This window comes from Mustela lutreola, chromosome 2 (assembly GCF_030435805.1).
Source record: "Mustela lutreola isolate mMusLut2 chromosome 2, mMusLut2.pri, whole genome shotgun sequence".
Lineage (NCBI taxonomy): Eukaryota > Metazoa > Chordata > Mammalia > Carnivora > Mustelidae > Mustela > Mustela lutreola.
The window spans coordinates 205,323,149-205,339,392 of NC_081291.1; the positions used below are offsets into that span (position 1 = coordinate 205,323,149).

At 36.4% G+C, this 16,244-nt stretch overlaps 1 pseudogene; it reads left to right on the forward strand.

Annotated features, from left to right (window-relative positions):
• Positions 1-2,028: 2,028 nt before the first annotated feature.
• LOC131825679 (peroxiredoxin-1-like) lies at positions 2,029-2,619 on the forward strand (annotated as a pseudogene).
• Positions 2,620-16,244: the final 13,625 nt, after the last annotated feature.

Sequence of the window (16,244 nt, forward strand, 5' to 3'; positions counted from 1 at the left end):
CTATAAACATTACAAAATATTTATAATTTGGAATAGTAAATACACTCTCTGTGCTTTAATAGTTTGGAATGAGTCATAAATTCTGAAGTCTTGAAAGAGATAGATTGAAATCTATTAGATAAAATTTCTGTATTTCTAATTCCCTGAGTTGACAGTCTGTAGGTTACCAATGAACCAGTTTAAAGTATGCTCTGTGAAATAGTAATGATATATAAAATGATTAATACCAATAAGAGGGAAGTACAAAACTGAGATTAAGCATTCAGAATATTTTAGAGAAACTTGATAGACTAATTAAATATCTAATAGAGTTAATAAGTTAAAATATGTATTCATATTCCATAATCCTCTTTTTTGTTTTCAATTTTCATAGTAATTCATTATAGTGATTCATTTTTCATCACAGTTTACTGAGGTTTAAGTTTGAAAAAAGACTCCACCACAGAGAGTTTGAGATACACTAAATTCTAGAACAGTGGTTTTCAAGAATTTATTTTACTTATTTGACAGACAGAGATCAAAAGTAGGCAGAGAGAGAGGCCAGGAGAGCAGCCTCCCCACTGAGCAGAGAGCCAGATGTGGGACTCATCCCAGGACTCCAGAATCATGACCTGAGCCAAAGGTACAGGCTATAACCCACTGAGCTGCCCAGGTGCCCCGATTTTCCTGGATTTTAAGGGTAGGCTGAATCTGATCACATGAGCCTTTATTTTTAATTTAATTTTTTAAAGATTTTATGTATTTATTTGACAGAGAGAGAGATAGCAAGAGGGAGAACACAAGCAGGGGGAGTGGGAGAGGAAGAAGCAAGCTTCCAGGGGAGCAGGAAGCCCAATGCGGGGCTTGGTCCCAGGACCCCGGGACCATGACCCAAGCCGCCCGAAGGCCAACGCTTAATGACTAAGCCACCCAGGTGCCGCAAGATCACATGAGCCTTTAAACTCAGAGAACTTTCTCCAACTAGGCTCAAGAAAGATGTGGCAAAGGGAAATTTAGAGATATTCCAAGCATGAGAAAGGCCCAACCACCAGTGCAGGAGAGAGCCACATGAAAAGTATGAGAATTGTTATAGACTGAATGTGTCTCCCCCGAATCTTTGTTGAATTCCTAACCCACCAAGAGCATGGTTAGCGCCATTATAAAAGAGGCTCCAGAGAGCTCTCCTGCTGTTGTTTTACCATTAGAGAACAGACTGTGAACATGATTATGTATAAGTGAGAAATTACCAGACACTGAATCACCCAGGCTCTTGATCTTGGAGTTCTAGTCTCCAGAACTGCAGAAATCAATGTTTATTGTTTAAGCTATTTGGTCTACATGTTTTTGTTAGAGCAGCCCAACTGACTAAAACAAAGCAAATATAGGTAGCCCCTAAGAAGGAAAGATGCCCTCAGTGACAGCAATAAAGGGAACAGTATCTTCAGTCCTATTACAGCAGGGAACAGAATTTGGTCATCTACCAGAATGTGCTTGAAAGTCGATTCACTCCCAGAACCTCCAAGAAGTAATGCCACTCTGTTGACACGGTGATATTCACCTTGCAGATTCTAAACACAAGACCCAATTGGACCATGTTGCACCAGGACTTCTTACCTATAGACTTATTGAACTAGAACATAATAAATGTATGTTGTTTTAAATTAGTAGATCTGAGGTAATTTCTTATAGTGACAATGGAAAATAATGTATTTATACCCAAAAGAAGGAGTTTATTATTGAATTATTGTGGACCTAACACCTTCCCTGAAAACAAGGCCAAAGTTTCTACCTTACTCATTGAATAGTAGTCTAGTTTCTGAATTTCAGCCAATGCAATACTTTTAAAATATTCCAACTGTACTATGTTTACTTTAATTCAAAATAAGCATACATATAATATGCTTCACATGAATACAATGTCCATAATTGTGCAAATATAAATAATTTCATTTTTTAAATTATTACTAGAATTATGCCTACCTTTTATACCTTTTATTAAGGATTTAGTTTAGGGACATCTTCTTCCTGCCTTGTCTTCGACGTTTTTGTTCGTAGAGCGGCCAATAGTAAGATGTCTTCAGGAAATGCCAAAATTGGGCATCCTGCCCCCAACTTCAAATCCATGGCTCTTATGCCAGATGGCCATTCAAAGACCTCAGCCTATCTGACTACAAAGGAAAATATGGCGTGTTCTTCTTTTACCCTCTTGACTTCACCTTTCTGTGTCCCACTGAGATCATTGCTTTCAGTGACAGGGCAGAAGAATTTAAGAAACTCAACTGTCAAGTGATTGGTGCTTCTGTGGATTCTCATTTCTGTCACCTGGCATGGATCAACACACCCAAGAAACAAGGAGGACTGGGACCCATGAACATTCCCTAGATATCAGACCCCAAGCATACCATTGCAAGGGACTATGGAGTCTTAAAGGCTGATGAAGGCATCTCGTTCAGGGGCCTCTTTATCATTGATGATAAAGGCATTCTTAGGCAGATCACTGTAAATGACCTACCTGTTGGCCGCTCTGTGGATGAGGCTTTGCGACTGGTTCAGGCCTTACAGTTTACCAACATTCATGGGAAAGTGTGTCCAGCTGGCTGGAAGCCTGGCAGTGATACCATCAAGCCTGGGTGGCCATGAAAACAAAATCTCTTTTGTACTATTGTTATGCTTAAAACACAAGATTTTAGACTTTGTGCAGATGTGGTATGGGATGGGACAGGCCTTTCCTGCAGGGGTTGGGGAGTCTATCCTTGTTTCCTCTGGAAAGAATGGTCTGAACTGTGTTACAGGGCAGGCCAACTGTGATGTACAGTAGTAAGGCAACACTTTTGATCTTCTGTTGTTTCTATTAGACTTGAACTGAGGAAAAAAAGAAAAAAAAAAAAAAGAATTTAGTTTAGGGGCACCTGGGTGGCTCAGTCAGTTGAGCGTCTGCCTTAGGCTCAGGTCGAGATCTCGGGGTTCTGGAATCGAGCACTTCATTCGGCTCCCTGCTCGGCAGAAAGCCTGCTTTCTCCCACTCCCCCTGCCTGTGTTCCCTCTCTCACTGTGTGTCTCTCTCTGTCAAATAAATAAATAAAATCTTAAAAAAAAAAAAAGAACTTAGTTTATACAAGCCTCTGTAAAAAGCATTTTGCTTACTTTGCCACATCTAAGGGGGTATGAGATTTTAATAGCACTAAAGGAAACTGAGTCTGGAAAGTTAAAGAAAAATCCAGCCTGAAACTCTGGTCTGCATAATGTAAGACTGATGCTTATGACTTTCACGTGTTTTTTCTCTGACTGGAGAAGTCTAGTTTTATTCTCTGTCATATGCCTGTTAATCTAGAGAAGAAAAAAAAAAAAAAAGGAGAATGACTGCAAGAAGTTATTACAAATATTTCAGTTACAATGTATTTTCTTCTTATGACTTCAGAAATAGCAACTTCCTTCCTCAGCTGCTGCTGCTACTAGGCTCACTAATTAATTTATGCAATAGAATCAATAAAAAGACCCATATTCAGAATGTTTACATATACTCAGCTGGAAGATTCAAACAAACATTTATATCTTAGTAAGCAAAATGACAACAAAGAGTAAATAATCTCTATATTCAATGAAAAGTGCTTGCCATTTTGCTAAGTTGCAGAGTAAATTTTATGTGTGTTTCATGAGGGTCAATAATTACAAAATTAATCCACCTGATTGGTTTGTTATGTTCTGAGCATCTTCTCTTACATTCAAGTAGGCGCTTCTTCTCTTGTTGGTATGGAGTTTTAGAGTTTATCGAATCATGGAGGCTGCAGGGTAGAATTTCTGATTATTTTTTTTTAAAGATTTTATTTATTTATTTGACAGAGAGAGATCACAAGTAGGTATAGAGGCAGGCAGAGAGAGAGAGAGAGGAGGAAGCAGACTCCCTGCTGAGCAGAGAGCCCGATGCAGGACTTGATCCCAGGACCCTGAGATCATGACCTGAGCTGAAGGCAGCGGCTTAACCCACTGAGCCACCCAGGCACCCCGAATTTCTGATTATTGGTGTTAAAATACAAACTACTCCAAAAGTTACTGGCATAAGATTACAACTATTTATTTTTTGCAGGGAGTCTTTGCATGAGAAATTCAGACATTGTATGATAGGGATGGTTTTTCTGTACCTCAAGATGCTTTTGACCTCAGATGAAAGATTGAGAGATTGGATACTGAACTCATCAGAGAATTCACTCACCAACATGTTGATGTTGGTCTGATGGAACATTTACATGTGATATCTCTATGTGATCTGGACTTCCTTTCAACATGATGCCTCAGTTCAAAAGGCATGTGTTCCAAAAAGAATGAAGACCTGGTCACTTTTACTGACCTAGATTCAGAAGACAGGCAACATCACTTCTTCCACATCAGGTTGGTTGAGACAGTTACAGTGGTCTGGCCAGGTTCAAGGAAAAGAAATGAAGATTCTGCCTCTCCTTTTTAGAAAAGTGTCAATATCACTTTGTAAGAAGAATATGTGGAATAAATATATACTTGAACTGTCTTTTGACAGCACTTTCTGGTGTAGTATGGAATCTACACACACAAGAGAGGTGCTTGAGATACAATGAAGAGACTATTGAAGGCTTTTCACATATAGACTGCATCCAGTAATAGAAAAGGACTAACAAAAGCATCCTGAAAATTCATTAACAATGAAACACAATCAGAAAAATATTTCCCCACACCTCTTTCTCATTATAACGTTGTTTTATGCATCAACTTGGCTGGCTTCTGGTTTCCATATTTAAAACAGTTACATAGGTTTTAGTACTGTGAATGAATTTTGAGGATGTTAGTGATGTCCATAATTATTTAAATAAAGGAAATTATCCTAGACAATCCGAGTGGGCTTAATCCATTGATTCGAAAAACCTACATATCTGATGAAGGAGATATTCTGCCTGTGGATAATGACATCATCTTGCATCCAAGAATGGCATCCTGCTCTTGCTGACAGCCTGCTCTATAAATTCCAACATGACCAGCAAGATCTTATAATAGGGTAAGCCAATTACTTGTAATTAATCTCTTGATATATATTTCCTATTCATTCTGTTTCCCTGGTTGACTCTTGAAGGAAACATTCATTAAAAACATCTATTTCTATTTATGACATTCAAAATTATGAAATTGTGATCAATAATAAGAAAAATGTATTTGGTCTTCATCCAACTGTTCTGGCAAAAAGTGTCTAAAACGTGGGGTGCCTGGGTGGCTCAGTCGTTTAAAGCCTCTGCCTTCAGCTCAGGTCATGATCTCAGGGTCCTGGGATGGAGCCCTGCATTGGGCTCTCTGCTCAGCAGGGAGCCTGCTTCCTACTCTCTGTCTCAGCCTGCCTCTCTGCCTACTTGTGATCTCTATCTGTCAAATAAATAAATAAAATCTTTAAAAAAAAGTTTCTAAAACCCTCAGAATTTCCTAAATTATAAGAGTAACAAAAATACCTTCTGCTATGCTAATGTGATGACTTTTGGAAAAGTCATGACTTTTGGAGGCTGGTTCTCAGGAGAATCAAGCATATGATTAGAGGGATGAAAGCTTTAGTTCCACCTCCCTGATCTCCAGCGGCAAGAGAGGGGCCACAGATTGAGTTCAGTCATTAACAGCCAATGATTTAATCAACAGTGGCTATGTAAAAATCCAAAAAAGACAAGCCTGTGAACAGTGGAGATCTGGGGGCAGTGATGCACTAGGAGAAGGCATGGAAGCTCCATACCATTTCCCCTGCTCTGACCTCTGCATCTGTTTTTAAAAAAAAAAAAAAAAGAAAGAAAGAAAAGAAAAATCCAAAATGGAGTCACTTAAGTCAAGACCCCACATCAACAAACCAAAACTTACTACCTACCTAAATCTAACTGCAATTTCAAATCCCCAACGGATGTTACCTTGAACCAATCACGATGAAATTTCCTAGTGAGCGTGAGGAAAATTGCTGATAGTTCTCCTGAGGAGGGAAGCCTTGCCTAAAATAATGCATTTTTACTAATAATATATCTTTTTCTTGTCCATCTCTGAATCTGAAAATATGCCCTTTTCTATCTCATGTCTGAACTCTTTTCTATTTGCTAGATGGAATGCTGCCTGATTCATGAATTGTTCAGTAAAGCCAATTTGTATCTTTTAAATTACTTGAATTTTTGTTGTTTAACACATCTCTTCCATCTGGCTGTTCCTGTTACTTATATCCTTTTATAATAAACCAGTGATCTTAAGTAACATGTTTCTCTAGTTTTATAAGTTGCTTTAGCAAATCTGTCAAACTCAAGGAGGATGTCACTGGAACATTTGATCTATAGGCTATAGCCAGTTGGTCAGAAACACAGGTGACAACCTGGACTTGCAATTAGCATCTGGAGGGGGGGTTGGCTCTCCTATAGGACTGAACACGTAATCTGTGGGATTTGATGCTATCGATTAGAAAATAGTGTCAAAATGGAATTGAACTGTAGGACACTCAACTGATAATCACAAAATTCCTTGGTGTGGGAACCCCATCCAGCAGAACTATAGTTGGTGACCAAAATTTTAACATTTATTCCTGAAACTTACAACTTAATGAATAGAATTGTTACCAATTTCATACTAATGCTTAGTAATTATAACTAAAGAGTGACAGAATATGCCACCATAACGTATTGGCATAAGGATTATTTTAAGTTGAAGACATTTGAGAGGGAGGAGATAAGAAGTTTCTCTGCCTTCCCCTTTATTTGTCTAAAGGTGCATAAATTTACAAAGCTGCGGGGTGCCTGGGTGGCTCAGTGGGTTAAGCCTCTGCCTTCAGCTCAGGTCATGATCTCCGGGTCCTGGGATCGAGCCCTGCATTGGGCTCTCTGGTCAGCAGGGAGCCTGCTTCCCCCCCTCTCTCTCTACTTACCTCTCTGCCTACTTGTGATCTCTGTCAAATAAATAAATAAAATCTTAAAAAAAAATACAAAGCTCTCCTTCCTTGCCCCCCACTCTACCAGGAAGGTCAAAAAATTAATCATTGGAGACAACTTTAGACCCTATCAACTGAAAAGGCACTGACTTAAATCTGCATAGCCAACCTATTATATACATATACTGTGCTTTTTCAGGTTGCCTCCCCATAACTAGCCTTCCTGACACTTTTTTTTTTTTTTTTCTGAAGATGAAATTCTGTATCACCTTTGAGAGGTCTGATTCATTTTTCTGAGGGTATCTCTGATGTATGCAAGAGGTACACCTGTTAATAAGCTACTATTGATTTTTCTCTTGTCAATCTGTGTTTAGGTACAGAGATGCCAGCAGAAAATTCAGAATGTCAGATGGAGAAATATTTAGCTCCTCTACAGAGCTAAACCAAATTAATGTTCTGTCTTCTGATTTTACCTATTCAGTATATATCATTTCTAATACTTGTCCCCAATACTGTAGGATCAAGCAAGCATGTGTTTTTGAGGACCATCTAAGAACAATTTGCTATATTTTGTTAATATTTTATTTATTTATTTATTTGACAGAGAAATATCACAAGTAGGCAAAGAGGCAGGCAGAGAGGGAGCAGCAGGCTCCCCACTGAGCAGAGACTCTGATGTGGGGCTCGATCCCAGGACTTTGGGATCATGACCTGAGTCGAAGGCAGAGGCTTAACTCACTGAGCCACCCAGATGCCCCAAACAATGTGCTATTGTTCAGGTTCAGGATAACTGAACTATTTTCATCTAAGAATATAGAAGAAATTGAAAAGTACACATTGTCTGTAAATTCCATAGTATAAAATATCACTGGCTTTCATAAAGAGTCTCCTTTTAGTAAACTGTTAAAGTTTTAGGGAAAAAATAAACACCAAGGATTTTGAGCAATCAGATCTCTTATTAAGACTGAAGAAACTTGTGCTCGTCATTGTTTTCATTGAACTTAGCAGCAATCTGAAGGTTAAATGTAATTTCACCTGTGAAACAAACAAAGTCCTTCAGGGTTATTTCTGAACCTTTGAAGGTAGCTGAATTTTCCAAAAAATGACTAAAAGAAATTAAATTTCTGTTAAAACATGACAGAATAGTGTTCGAACATAAATAATATCATTTTTGTGGCACCAGCATTCTACACCTTCAAGTATTCTAGCATATAAAATGATTCCTACAAAATTAGAATTGAATTAGTACCAGCAAGGAAGAACTACCTAGGCTCATAATTGCATTTACATAGTTAACTTGATTTTTTCAAGAATACGTTTATGATGTGTCCCAATCTTTACTTATTTTTATTAAGTAAGACATGATTTTTTTTTCTTGCTGAGACTCTCAACATGGATGCACTATAAAGTGTTTGTCAATTGTCTAAGATATTTAATGTCATTTTAGTAATTATTTATTGGGGCAGGGATTTTCTGTAGATTTCTATAATTTTATACAGTTACCATATTTCACTAATTAATACAGCTGCTAATGTATCAAACACAGCAGGACTGAAAATGAAAAGAGATAAAGCAAATTTTCTGGCACAGTCAGACAAAGGTTTTTCCATCAAGGAGATAATTTTTTTTTTAATAAGTTTTCTTGGAATTTATGAAAATAGTCTTTTTGAAACAATTAGGCATAGTTATAAAATATTTGCTTCACACAGGACACATTTGCTTTCAGTGTGCAATAAAGCTCACAATTAAATCTTTTTTTTTTTTTTAAAGATTTTATTTATTTATTTGACAGAGAGAAATCACAAGTAGACGGAGAGGCAGGCAGAGAGAGAGGAAGGGAAGCAGGCTCCCTGCTGAGCAGAGAGCCCGATGTGGGACTCGATCCCAGGATCCCGAGATCATGACCTGAGCCGAAGGCAGGGGCTTAACCCACTGAGCCACCCAGGTGCCCAGCTCACATTTAAATCTTGCTGGTAAGTTTTGCTTCTATTTATTGCAATAGTGTTGCCTAATTCTTGATTTCCAATGACTCCCTGCTAAAGATATATGTATACATTATTTAATATACTTTATATATACATATATGTATATGTGTATATATACGTATATGTATATAAACACATTTCAATGTTGTTTTATGTTCTTTGTCATTTCTTTGTTTTCCTTTTTTCTTTTGTTTTTACCAAGAACTGTGCTCATTTTTTTTCTGTCTTTACTCAGCATAAGAAAAAGAAGAGAAACAGAGGAAAAGATCTTAGTTTTTCTACTTTTATGGGTTTTTTTCCTAGATTCACCATAAAGCCCAGGATTAAAGATCTCTATAATTAACATACTTTGTATTTCATTTTATAGCAAAGAAAATACATCGTCTTAAATTTTGTAGCTTTTATTCACATCATGGCAGTATTTTCTTTGCAACCATAAGTTGGACAGCTGGAGACCATTTTTCCCCCTTTAAAGAATTTTGAGCAGTATCACTCATCCTGTTGAATACTCACTAGCCAAGCTTCACAGTGAAATCAAAATAAGACCCCTTGTGCATTAGAGTGGCAGTCCTGATGAGATCATTCAGTTCTTAAAGGATTAAGCATGTTTCCATCTGAGACTATTTCTGTAAGAATGATAAAAATTAGCTGTGTGGCATAAAATGTGATATTAAAACTCAATGAATAAAAACAGATTTATACAATATTCTTTTATCCTAAGATGACTAAATAAGGATTTTCTGGCTTGTTAACAAGACTGTTTTGACAATTAAATAATGCTTTAAAAATTTAGCTAGAAATCAAGAATCATTAAATATTTTTAAAATGTGATTTTTGTGGAGAAGTAAAGTTTCTAAACACCACAAAATCATTTTTATTTTTAATCCACATAATTTTGAAGTCCCTTTTTTATAATTATATTAAAAAATAAGGAGAATAACTAAAACAAAGTAGTTTAAGTCCAATCAATCCATACCCTGGGTAATTACTAAATCGTGCTTCTCTGCAGAGAAACAGGGATTTAAATCTTCTATGTACTTCTCTCCCCAGACCTGAGACTTAAATTCACTTCTCCTTAATTTTGCCTTCTGAAAAACTCAGGAGTGCAATCTTGTGGAATTTTGTGATAATTATGTATAAAGCTGTATATTGGCACATAGTTGATCCTCAATAAACTACTATTATTTTCACTTATGTTATAGTATTGCTTAAAATTAACGGAGTTAAAATTTTATTTAAATTGTATTTTATAATATTAGAAATACATTTTGCTGACTAAATTTTAGTACCTATTATTGAATTCATCAGTCATTAGTTATTCTATGTTTGATAATTTTGATGACCATTGTATGACATTTAGATCAATTTTTTTTCTTAATAATTACATTTTCTTTTCTTTCCACACTTACTCAAATTTAAATATGGTTAACTTTATTAAAAAAGGGGGGTGGGAGGTTGGGGTACCAGGTGGTGGGTATGATGGAGGGCACAGATTGCATGGAGCACTGGGTGTGGTGAAAAAATAATGAATACTGTTTTTCTGAAAATAAATAAATTGAAAAAAATTTAAAAAAAGGACATAGAAAAAAATTATTTTGGGGATATTGAGTGGCATTTAAAAACACTTATGTCAGCAGCTTTTATAGATTTATAGCATTTACACTGTCAAGAATGTTTTCTTAATATTAGAGATTTATAGAATAATTTAGACATAAGATATTATGTTTGGCTGCATTTAAAATATCTTAAAAATTAATTTTGATGTCACTATACTACTGCCTACGGCAAAGATGTACCTCCCCTTAGCTCTGACATGACACTATAAAATAAATGGAGTGTTTAGGTTGAGTCTTAACCTTTTATCAAATGACAGTAATTATATGTTTGAATTTTTATTTCATTTAAATTTGCATGAACTTTTAAGTGATTATCCATCTACTATCTCTTGACAGATAAAATTAAAGACAATACATAGAAAATTTGTCTGACCCTGTTGCATGATTGACAGTTAAAGTTAAAATGCAACATTTACTTTCCAAAAGGCAAGTACTTAAACTGCAATATTATCAATTTATAGATTTTGTATCAGTATGGTATTTTTTTTTCAGTATGATATTTTTATAAAAACATTCTCTAAAGCAAAAGTTCAGTACATGTATACATTCAAGAACATATAATTGCTTCTAAATTTTCTTTATATATATATTTAGCTCAAGAGAGGGCAACAGTTTTCATTAAATAGTCAAAGGAGTCTGTAGCCCCAATCAAGTTACAGATCACTTTTCTTAAGACAATTTAGAGCACTTGGGAAACATGAATAATCAAGTGATTTTGCAATAATGTCACTCTACAGTGAAAATATATGAAAGAATTACAGCAAAAGTATCTAAGGTATTTTCAGAATATCATTTTCTAATTCATATATCTTAAATGTATTTATCTTAGTTTAGTGGCATGGAATTCTTTTCACATCATTAATGTAATAGCCTGATGCCCAACTGAGATTTTTTTTTTTTTAAGACTTTATTTGAGAGAAAGCAAGAGAGATCACAGAGGAAGAGGGAGAGGCGGAAGAAGAAGCAGACTTGCCACTGAGTGGAGAGCTGAATTTGGGGCTCAATCCCAGGACTACGGCATCCTGCCCTAAGCAGATGCTTAACCGACTGAGCCATATGTGTGCCACTTAAATTCTTCTTGTAAATTAATGTCATTTCCCTTTAACATTCCTGAAGTTTACTTAATACTCAAAGGATGGGAGGTGGACTATGGGGCATTAGTGCAAATTTTTCCCTAGGGCGTCTTCACTGATGGAACAAATGTGCAAAATATACTGGCATAATCACATCTCCCTCCCACTGCAGACAGAAACACAATTATCAACAGATAGAAATGGTCTGAGGAGTATTCCTTCTGGTTGCAATGGGGGTTTTCAGAGTACATGAAGCCATTTCAGTTTCACTGAAATGTGTAAATACACTGCCTCCTAGCTTTCTTTCCACCATTTACAAAAATTCAGCTCTGTATTCTCTCCCATACACAAAAAGTACAGTCATGTATTCCTCATACACCATTCCAACTATCTTCTTTCTGCATTTAGTGTACTGCCATAATGTTCATCACTCAGACTCTGAGTATTTGGAATTAGATGTAAGGCATGTGGTTTTCATTGAGCTTGGTAAAAAACAAAATCAGATGTACAGATTGTGTGTGTTCTTTTTTAAATCACTATATCCTAAAATCCTAGAACAATACTGCAGACATTAATAGATATCTGTAGAAGCTCAACAGTTATTTTTTTTTAAAAATGGATGTTAATGATAATGTTAATGAATGATGTTAATGAATGAAATACCACAAACATTTAACTCTTTATATCCATTTTTGATTTTGCATTATACCATTATTACATTTAATTATTTATATGGATTCTTCAGTCATTATTGATTACTTATTTTTTCAAATACTAATTTCTTCTCAAGCTCAGAGTAAAAGCAATAAGCAAAGCATCATGCATCCTGGTTCCCAAGATCCATACTCAGAGTTTTAATGACAAATGCACATGTACACACACACACACACTCAAAACACCACAGTGCACATACAAATCTGTTTTAGTTGTTATGTCAGTAACTGAAAAAAAAATGTAAAAATACAGAATGTCAGAAATTTAAAAAATAAATAAATGAAGGATGAAAAAAAGTACATATACAAGACATACCTATATTATATGAACTTGAAAAGAGAGTTACTTGATGTATCAGAAAAGATTTCAATAAGAAGCATTTCCTCCTGATTGTGCAAATAAAGAGAGAAATGAAAGTACACTTTCCTGAGCTGTGTGCAGGGATAAGGGAACTAACAATGGATAGTGAGATGCCAGGTGGTGAGACCCCACAAATTGGGAGAAACCATCCCTATCCCTTGGCTCAAAGAGACAAGGGTGGAGGGTATCAGTAAGAAGTTGTCATCATGGGAAAAAAAAAATGAAGTGGTCGTCATGAAAGACAAAACAGGGAAGGGACAGGAAAAACTGCCCTCACCCTCTCCCCTCTTATTCTTCCATTTAGTGCTGGCACAAAGAGAAGACACCCAGAGGGTCTAGGTAGTGCAAACCAAGGGGGTCAGTCTGCTAGACATAGAGCAGGCCAGAAAAGGGTACTGAATGGATTTGAAGAATGACCAGCACACTTGAGTCTATCCTCTTAAAAGTATGTGTGTGTGCGTTATTGCATTCATTCATATCCATTTGTTTTTTAAAAATCTATTGAGGTGCTACTGATCTATTGATCTACTGATCTATTGATGCAGCCATCTATTGATGGCTGCAGTACTGTCTAGGTTTTTAGGATGCAGTGCCAGAAACACACACACACACACACACACACACGGAGGACTATGGACCCACAAAGCTTAGATTCCAGTGAGGGTCAGTTTCAGATAACAATGAGCAAATAAACGGATGGAGGGCAATATGTGCTCTGAAGATGATTGCAAAAGGACAATGCATTAATACTGAGGAAGTAACATTTAAGCTGAAGTGTAAAAGGTAAGTAGGAGGCAGCCTGGGAAGTACAGAGAGTAGAACCTTGCAAGCAGAAAGAAAAGGTGGAAGTATAAAGGCTCTGAGAGTTCAGCTTCTGGGCCCAGGAGAAATGAATCAAGATGGCGAACTAGGGAAAGATGGTAGAGGGTAAACAGGGCCAACTGCACAGATGTTCAGTGCAGTTTAGTAACAGCATAGGAGGGTTTTAAGCCCTCTGGGTCGGTGAGGAAAAAATGGTATGGTATGATATGTGGTTCTACATAGATCTCTTTGGCTGTGAAGAACATTACAATTGTCTACAAGAGTCCTGGGGACTGGCACTGGAGTTGTTGCCATTGCTGTAGAGAAACAAGGACAGATTGGAGCTGGGTTTGGGGTGTTTCAGGGGGCAGAGAAGAGGAATGATGGATGATTTAAATGTGTTCTAATAATTCTTTATATTATGTGGCACTACTTCAAATAAGCCTTATTAAAATCTCCACAGGAGAACCCTGGAAAAAAAATAAAAATAAAAAGTAAAGCACAGATTTATTGTACCATTAAAAACATTTTTCTGTAAAAGAGGGTGTGGTATAAAACATGTCTATCTTGCACTTTCATTTGGCTTCTACAACACCTGAAGGCTCTAAGGATCAGGTTACCTCACTTGTCAGGGGCTGTCATGGCAGAGATTTCAAGTGCAGACACAGGAAGGACAAGAGTATGGAGTGAAGATTGCCATCGATGACCTACTTTCCACCCCCGTTGAGCTGACACAACGCTAATAGATAAAAACACTAAGATTAAGCGTAAGTTTAGCAATCCCCCTCCACCCATATCAGCACACAGCCAGTGGAAGAGAAGGAATTATGAACTAGAAATGGTTATGGTTGTGTTAGGTACACTCATTTCTAGTGGCATGCTCTGTCTCTAAAATCCCAGCATCCAGACATCATTACTAATAACATTCTTCTGCCTTTATTTCCACTAGATTTTATGCACACATATGATGTTTTCTCAGTAAAAGAAGAATCATGTTACATTTAATTGCACAGAATTTTAATATGTAATATTATATCATGATCACACTCCTATATTAGCAAAGGATTCAAAAATATTTTCATAGCTACAAATGGTGAGACTGTTATTTCTTATTTAAAAATGAGGTTTAATTTACAAATCATAAAATGCACAGATTTCAAGCGTTATGTTTGATCAGTGTTAAAAAACATATACACTTATATATCCTGTATTTGTATCCCTGTAGAACGTTCCTTCTGTGCTTCTCTCTGATCTATTTCCATCACCTAGAAAACAACCCCTGTTCTCATTACTATTATCAAAACTGAGCTTTGTCTGTACTACAGGTTCACAAATGGAAATATGTTTATGCACTCTTTTTGTGTCTTCATCTTTCACTCAGAATAATGCTTTGAGTTCTACCTATGTTGTTGTGTGTATTTGTGGGTTGTTCTTTTTTATTGTTGACACATAATTTTATTGTTGACTGATTGATCCACTTTCTACTGGCCCTGTAATGCCATCCCATCTTCCGTTAACTCTTGACCTCTACTCTGGTAGTGAGGACCAGCAGCAATCTTCAAGAAGAGTCCCTTCAGAGGCAGGGAAATCTCTAAGACATAGTTTGTTTTCACCTCTGTCCAGTTCTTAATGCCAATTTCATGTACTGTTTGTTTAAACTCTTCTATCTTATTATTAGTCTTGTAAGGGTTTACTATGCATACCCAGTCCCTGAATCATAAAAAATCTTATTATCTTTTCATTAGTGAGGGTACCCCACAGGGGGGGAAAAGAGCATATGTGAAACAGGTGGTAGACGCTGGACAAAGAGATATTAAAGAATTGGTTCACTTGATTTTAGGGATTGGAATGTCTAAAATGTGTCAGCATGCCTGTAGGCTGGAAACTGCAGCAGGGTTTCTATTTTACAGTTTTGAGGTAACCAACTGATTGGATACGACGCATCGACATTATAGAAGGTAGTATTCTTCACTTAAAGTCAAATGATCGTAGATATTAATGATATCTACAAAATACCTTGACATCTAAATCTAACATCTAAGTTAGTATTTAATTGAATAACTGGGTATCACAGCCTAAGTTGAAATATAAGACTAACCATTACAAAACTTTACACTACTTCTGTATAAATTATAAAATCTTAATGTCACAATATTATGTTTAAATACTTTGCATTTTCACTAAAACCTATAGGTTTAACATTTTCTCATAAATATTATTGCACAGAAGTTCATCATTTAGTATACGAATTTGCTAACTTTATTCTCACACACAAACACATACAAAATCCCAGGCCATTTTTTAAAAGATTTATTTATTTATTTGACAGAGAGAGAGAGATCACAAGTAGGCAGAGAGGCAAGCAGAGAGTGAGATGGAAGCAGGCTCCCTGCGGAGCAGAGAGCCCCATGCGGGGCTTGATCCCAGGACCCTGAGCCAAAGGCAGAGCCTTAACCCACTGAGCCACCCAGGTACCCCAACCCCAGGCCATTTTATAAAAGAATTAGTTGAAGCTTTTAATTAAGAGGACACAATTTTGGTTATATGTAAACTTCTTTCTTTCATGATTTAAAAGGAAAAACAACTCTGGAATTATTAGTAGGGATAACTCTTTAAAAATTTCCTTACTGCGTACTTCCCCATATTTAATTATCTATCTATGTGCATTAGTATCTTTTTAAAGCTAATTCTTACACCTTTATTTTAAGAAGGATAAAATTCAATTTATTTCCGTATTTTCCATCTTTGTTTCTCTGCTCATGGATCTCTCTCTGGATATGGACATCTATGTGTTTGAATCTGGGCTTGGTCAGTCCCC